Source organism: Mastomys coucha, unplaced genomic scaffold (assembly GCF_008632895.1).
Source record: "Mastomys coucha isolate ucsf_1 unplaced genomic scaffold, UCSF_Mcou_1 pScaffold22, whole genome shotgun sequence".
NCBI lineage: Eukaryota > Metazoa > Chordata > Mammalia > Rodentia > Muridae > Mastomys > Mastomys coucha.
This window is the reverse complement of record NW_022196905.1, coordinates 26,344,674-26,352,394: the sequence shown is the minus strand read 5'-3', so window position 1 is coordinate 26,352,394 and position 7,721 is coordinate 26,344,674.

The following is a 7,721-nucleotide window of genomic DNA, read 5'->3' as shown; positions in this document are numbered from 1 at the left end:
GCACCCACATAGCAGCTCACAACCTTCTGTAACTCCAACTCTAAGGGATCTGATGCCATCATCTGGCCTCCACAGGCGCCAGGCACTCAGTAGGTGCACAGACATATATGTAGGCAAGACATCCACATATACATATATACCACAAAGATAAATAAAATTTAGAAATATTTTAAAGAAAAGTATTTTACTATTTTTGCCTGAGGAAAGAACAGGATATCACCTTTATCTTACATGTTTGTGTAGAAAAAGGCAGTCAATAGTCTGGAAGAGATATTCCCACTCTAGGTTGTGTGTAGGCCTGTGCTGATCATATACCAGGTAGGAAAAATATGTGTGTGTGTAGGTGTATATTTTTTATAGCCTACTTTAATAATAGATCAACCTCCCCTCTAATCTACCATCCACCAGAGGCAGTGGGAAAGAAAGGTTACTACTAGGATATAGTGGGAAGTAGACCTGTTTACACATTGTTCTTTGGGGTAACTCCCACCTCCGGTGTTCTCAGTCCAGTCCAGTAGCAAATACCAAACATGAATCAGCAGCTGCATTCCAGTCTGCTCGGCAGACACCACACGTGAATCAGCAAGGGCAGTTCAGCCCAGAAGAAACGGAGAGGCTCCCTAACCAGCCTGAGTCTGAGGAAGTGGCAAGAAGCCGCAGGAACTTCACCAGAAGTCCTGTGGTGAGTTTCTCTCTATGAAGTCACCACAAGCGAAGCTTAGCAATGCAGTGTAAGGCAAACAATCCATGCATGTCCTCGGCTGCATATCATCAGGGAAGAATAGCAAGGCTGAGCAAAGAGAACCAATGCTCAAGCTCCCACTGTCTGTGGGGTCATATTTATATTCTTTCTAAACATCATGCATCCTTTCATGTGTTTGCTATATATAGCAAAACATCCTTTCACCTGTGTGCCCCAGCAAAACATCATTTGACATAACTCACTTTCCAAAGAAACCAGAATTTCCCACTTCATATGAGTGGATGTATATCATAAATATACATATATACATATATAAACATATATTATGACACACATGTATAAACATATATACATGTATGTAAATATATTGTGTTATTTATATGTGTTTATATATGTGTTGATATATACATATATCCATACATAGATCTATATGACAAAAGAATAAATCTATAACTTGTTTATGAAGCTACAGCAAAGGTCTGTGTGTTTTAGGCTGTTTCCAGTTTGGTGTTATTAGGAGACAGTGGAATCTCTAAGCCTAGTGGGAGGTTTGTGCCACTGGGGCATTCCCTTAAATGGGTAATGGATATCCACCGACTTAACTCTTTAACCACTTGAAAGTTAGTGACTTTGCTCCACCAAGCCATTACCACTGTGAAATGTTGCCTTGACATGGTTCTACCTGACGACAGATAGAGCCAAAGGAAACTTCTCCCTCCATAAATAGAGTGTCTCTGGAATTTTATTACAGTAATGGAACATAAGGAAGCCTCACACATACGGGATCACAGGCTAGGTCAGGTGTGGTGGCCTGTGCCTGTACTCCTAACACTTTGGAGGCTGAGGCAGGAGGATTGTTGTAAGTTTTTGGCCAGCCTTGGTTATCTATATAGTACCACACCAACAAGAGCTACATAGCAAAACCTAAAAAACTAGCCCTAACAAAAAGGTAATGAAACCCCCCCTCTAGCTTTCTGTCCTAACATAGCCTGGTAGCCTACAGCCTTCAGGGGTGCTTGCTGTGGCGTGCTTAGAGTTTACTTTATTTTTTTTTTTTCTGTATTTTCATTTCCATATGTGTGAAGGGTCTCAAGGAAGATGGGAGACAAACATAGATACTTGTCAAATGCCTTGATTTCTACTTTGAAACTTGTAAATCTCAAAGTCAATGACTTGAAATCCGTGGGAAGATCATAGGCTCCTTGAGGTCTGGGGTAATGCTTACATGATCTACCAAAAGGCATGTGATGTTGCCTACATAGCACACCTAAAGGTGTGCGTACTAAAGTTTGCCACACAATTTATGAAGACTTTGAACACCTTAGGACTGTTCTAGGAAGATGCATTGGAATGGGTGACTTAGTAGCCTCAGAGTGGAGAGGGAAGGCTCTGTGTGTTACAGAATCTATACACTTAAACTTCTGTATATATTGCACACATTACAATGGAATGCCTTAAGCTAGTTGACTAAGGCACTGATTGCTTTGTCACTGAGGGAAAAACTGTCCACAGGGACAGAATAAGAGAGGAAAGGTTTATTCGGGTCACAGTCTAGAGCGGCTTTGTTGATCATGGTAGGATAGAGCAGAGTAGGCTGTAGCAGGAGGGGTGGGAGCAGCAACTGCTTACATGGTGAAGCAGACAGCAACCAGAACAAGGGGCTAGCCTGTAACCTAGAGGCCCATCTTCAAGGAAGCTAAGAGTGTCCAGCTCTCCCTGGAATTAAAAAAAAAAATTAAAAATCACTCTTAATGTTAAGACATTCCTTAAACTCATACGTGTAAGAACTTCTAACATTCATTTTCTTGTGAACAAGCAAAGATGGCAGGCAGCAGGGAGATTTGACTCTCTATCAGCTGTAGGACTCAGTCTTGTTATCTTGGCTGCCTCTACCAAAAGGTCTGTCAAACTGGTAGCAAGGCTAGTCTTATGCCAACACCGAGCACCTTGAACACTACCAATGCCCAGATCCTAAAGGTAGAGCCTCCAGCCAGTTCTCTGTGTGTGTGTGCATGTGTGTGTGCACATGTGTATGTATGTGTGCATATGTGCATGTGTGTGCATGCATGTATGTGTGTGTGTTATATGCATGTGTATATGTGTGCATGTGTGTTTGTATGTGCACATGTATATATGTATGTATGTATTTATGTATGTGTGTACTATGTGTGCATGTGTGCATGTATGTGTTCATGTGTGTGCATGTGTATATGTGTGTATGTATGTGTGTTTATGTATGTGTGCATGTGTGTGTATATGTGTGTGTGTGTGTGTGTGTGTGTGTGTGTGTGTGTGTGTGTGGGTAAGCCCACATGTAGCAGCCTTTTGTTGTCACTAGACTCAATCAATTCTAGATGTCGCTGAAACTATTGCCACCTAGAGGAATGGGATGTAGGGCAGCTCGTGAGTCAGCTGGAAGATGTCTCCTCTAATGCTACATTGTTAGGGCCAATAAAGATCTGCTTTTAGATGGTCTTTTCTTGCACACTTCCAGCCATGCGTGCCAAACTGCTTATACCGAGAGAGAAGCAGTTGGCAGCAGCAGAAGTAGCAAGGGCAGCTGAGCAGTTGGTAGCCAAGGGGGCAAGGCAGCCACTTAGCTGTCTGGCGGGATAAGCAGTTGGACAATTCCAGAACAACAAGGGCAGGCAGAAGGGCCAGAGAGATATGGCAAGGGAAGGCACAGAGACAAAACTGAAGAAAGATAAAAGCCATCCGGAGCCAGGGAAGACAAACCACAGGCCCTGGTCACTGACAGAGTTCCAGAGAGCTATTGAATGTTCAGGGCCAACGAGCTCAGACCCTGAGCAAAGAGCAGTTAACACTGACCAGTGCTGAAGGCTAGTGAATCCTGACTTTGTGGGTCTATCTCAGAGCTGTATCGCTGGCTGTCGTCAAGAGCTGAGGAAACCTGGTGCTTGACACCGTGATCAGGTCTGAGAAGTCTCAACTTCCTAGGTCTTTATAGAACTATTAAACTCATAGGGCTAAGGGCCCAATAACTGAAGGAAGCAAGACTATAGGGGCATCCCCTGTGCTGATCCCATCTGCCTAACACTGCTGCTTGCTGCTGCTGACCCCTAAGGAAAGTAAAGGCTGCCACAGACCAGCATTTGAAGAGCTTCCTTCCCAAGTCAGTTTCTGTCTAAGCAACGTAAAAAGACAGCCAGCTAGCTGATGACATCCCTAATGACCTACTTCCACAAACTAGATCCCACCTCACACATACCCCACAGCCCCTAAAAGCCATTCCCTCTGGAGGGGACCACAGTAACTCACTTCAGGATAAGGAGGATGGGACATTTCTGATTCAACTATAAAAGTTATCATTTATATATTAAAGAGACAGGATTTCGGGCTCGCCTCAGACACCTAAGCAACGATCTGCTTCAGCCTGTGAGTAGCTGGAACTATAGGAACCTGCACCTGCACTAAGCTTTTAGTTGGGTATGTAAAGGAGTTTTTGTCCCGACCCCTTGGGGTGATCACCTGGCCATATGCCTTTGTTTTAGCCACACTGGGTGTAGGATGATGATAACGGTGGTGGCTATGGTCAACCCAGGTTAAATCCTGTACGTTTTCGTAGTCCATCAAAAGCGCTCAAATCTAATACCATGCTCTGATCAAATCAGTTTCCTGATGATAGGCTGCAAGACTGTAGTAGCCAATGTGTAGACTGCTAGAAGCCATGGTTTGTTTGCAAAGCTTCCTGGGGAGAGGGTGAGTCTCTGCGGGTCCATGGAGTCTCTGAAGCAGCAGAGGAGGAAAGAAACAACGTGGACATGATCAGTGCATCGGCTGCCAAGAGCAACCAGGTGTCCACGATGCCATTTTCCCAAAGAAAGGAAGATCCCACCTTCCCTCTCCTGACGCATGAACAGCCTGAGATCAACAGTTCCGAGATGAGGTGCTCAGAGGTCGCTTGGTGGGTAAGAGCATTGGCTGCTCTCACAAAGGCCCAGGTTTGGTCTCAGCACCCACACGGTGGCTCACAACTACGTGCAATTTCGATTCCAGCAGATCTGATCCCGCTTCTGGCTTCCATGAGTAGCTGGCACATGTTTGGTTCATGACTTACATGCAGACAAAACATTAAATAAATAAATAAGTTTTGGAATGTCTCAAGGTGGAAAAATCAAGACACTCCTTGAGCTGAGGAGTCAACCTCAGGATTCTTAGGATTCAACCTGCAGGGGGAGGGGTATGAGGACTATGGTTCGCTCACTCCTGCCCCATCTGCTTATTGCCATTTGAACAGAGCAGAAGCATGATTCTGCCTCGTAGCTGTTGAATTTTGTGGAATCTATGCTGTCTGCTATGAGAATATCCCGAGAAAGCTTAGTTTGAATTTCAAGAACCCCATCATTGGCTCCCAGGTTGTCAGTAGACATCACTGACTCAGGGGAGCCCAAGGCCTTTAGGAAATAAGTATATATCTTAAGATGTTAACTAGATATGAGGAAAGAGGCCCACCACAGGGCATACAGGCTGTTCAGTGACTCAGAGGAATCATCCATGGATTCAACTAACTATGGATTGAAAATGCTTTTGAAAACTCTTGCAGCTAGGGCCAGAGGAATAGCTCGACACTTGGAAGCACAGACTGCTCAACCATGACTAGCAGGAGTGTGAGGAGCCGGGTGTCTCACAAACACTGGCAGCTCTAGCTTCTCTCCTGGCCTGGGCATCTGTATTGACTCACACAGGCATGCTCACACAAAAATATATAGGTTAATTTAAATCAATGAAATAGGAGCTGGAGAGATACCCTAGTGGTCAAAAGCACAGGCTGCTCTTCCAGAGGACCCAGGTTCAATTCCCAGCACCCACACGGTGGCTCACAACTGTCTATAACTCCAGCTCCAGGGAATCTGACACCTTCACACAAAAACACATGCAGACAAAACATCAGTGCATATAAAATAGAAATAGATCATTAAAATTTTTTTAAAAGGAAAGAACTATTGAAATAAATAATAGTTGGTTAAGCTTCAACATTGAAAAAATTAGAACTTATTTTTCTATCCACAATGCTTGTAGCAAGGGTTCACATGGCCTTTACACTGCATCGAGCTTAATAAAGTCATCCAGAGAGGATTTAAAGCACATAGGGGGGCTTGTGGGTAGAGCTCAGATGCAGAATCCTGGATGATGGTGCTTGAGGCCCTGAGTTTGATTTCTCCAGAAATATACACCCAAGGGACTGCGTGACTCTTCTTCTTCAATGACATTTTTATTAGGAGTTTGAGCGTCCATGGGTTTTTATGTCAATGGAGCCAAGTGTTGTGGATGCTAAAGAGTAATTACAACATAATTATTCTCAATTTCCAGATGAAGATGAAGCTTTGAGGGGTAAAATTTCCTCATACGAGTCAGAGCTGGTATTCCTGCTCAGAATCATCCACACAGATGGCTGCAGAGCCCACACACATCAGATACACCAAGTTCCCTGACGCAGCCACAGGCAGTGCTTCCCACTGTTGGCAGGAGCCGATGGCAGCCAGATGCTCTTTACAGCATCCAAGGCCATTGGATGCAGGACCCTGGACACCACAGCCAAGGGTTTTCACTTGGCTCATTTCTTAGGGGATGCCCAGTAAACGGTTCCATAGCAAAGAATTTGAGTCCCTTCTGTCCACTGAGGACACACACACACACACACACACACACACACACACACACACACACAAATGCAGTCTACATGCAAATCAGAGGCACTGGATCCCCTGGAGGTGGAATTGTATGTGGTTGTGCCCACCAGAAAGAAATGGGTGCTGGGAACCAAACTCCAGTGCCTGGAGGAGTATCAAGTACTTTTAACAACTGAGCCATCTCTCCAGCCTCACTTAGTCATAGACGAGCGTCCAGAAGACACTGCCTTAGTGAAAATCTACTACATGCAAGTCAGAGTTATGGTTAAAGAGTCTATTGGGGAATTGACCATAAGGCAGGCAGAATATAGCAGGTACTCTGAGAAATGGCACCGGGCTGCAGAGATAGCTCAGTGGTTAAGAGTGCTCTTCCAGAGGTACTGAGTTCAATTCCCAGCAACCACATGGTGGCTCACAACCATCTATAATGGGATTGGATGCCCTCTTCTGGTGCATCTGAAGATGTACAGCTACAATATACTCATACACATTAAATAAATTTTGAAAGAGAGAGAGAGAGAGAGAGAGAGAGAGAGAGAGAGAACCAATAGAGCACAGATTTTGATTTCTGGAGAACATTTCCTTTATCCCAGAGGTAATTGTGAGGGGCCTTGTTGACAGGGAAGAGCTCCATTTCCATCTTCTGCCTCAACACCTCATAAAAGGTCAAGAAATGCCAGAACAGAGTCTCAAGGACCCATCGAAGCACTGTGTGTTATAAAAGATTGGTCTGCAGATAGAGGTGCAATGGGAGGTGCTGAAATCTTTAAAAGGTTAGGGAGGCCTTTGGGACCCCGAAGGCATGCCCCTAAAACAGCGTGGTGACACCGTCCCACGTGTCCTCTTCCCCCCGACCTTGAGCTGACCGGTGTTACTCTGCTGTGCTTCCATCCCTCCCATCCTCGTGGCCTGACCCAGTACACTATGGCGGCCCCTGGAAGAGACTAGGGCTTAGTGGCTGTAGTGTTTCTCTGTTGACACCAATGTTGCACCCCCACTGTCCCACACCCACCCTGTGCTCTCTGTCTTTTTCTCTCCCCCACTTTGTACATAGCCTGGGCTAGCCTTGAAAGTGTTATATAGCCACACTGGCTTTACTTCCCTCCAGCCTCTGTCTACTGAACACCCCTGCTCCCTTTATAATGAAGACCTTTGAAGTCAACAGGTCAGCATTTTCCATGAATTTTGACACCTTGACTAGATTTCTAAAACCTTATGTTGTAAGTCAGTCTAGAGGTTCACTCATTCAATCCGAGTACTCAGGAAGCTGAAACTGGAGGATTGCTTTGTGTTTGAGGCATTCCTGAAGCTACCTGGAAAGTTCTAGGCTAGAACGTCACTATAAGTCTCTCTCTCTCTCTCTCTCT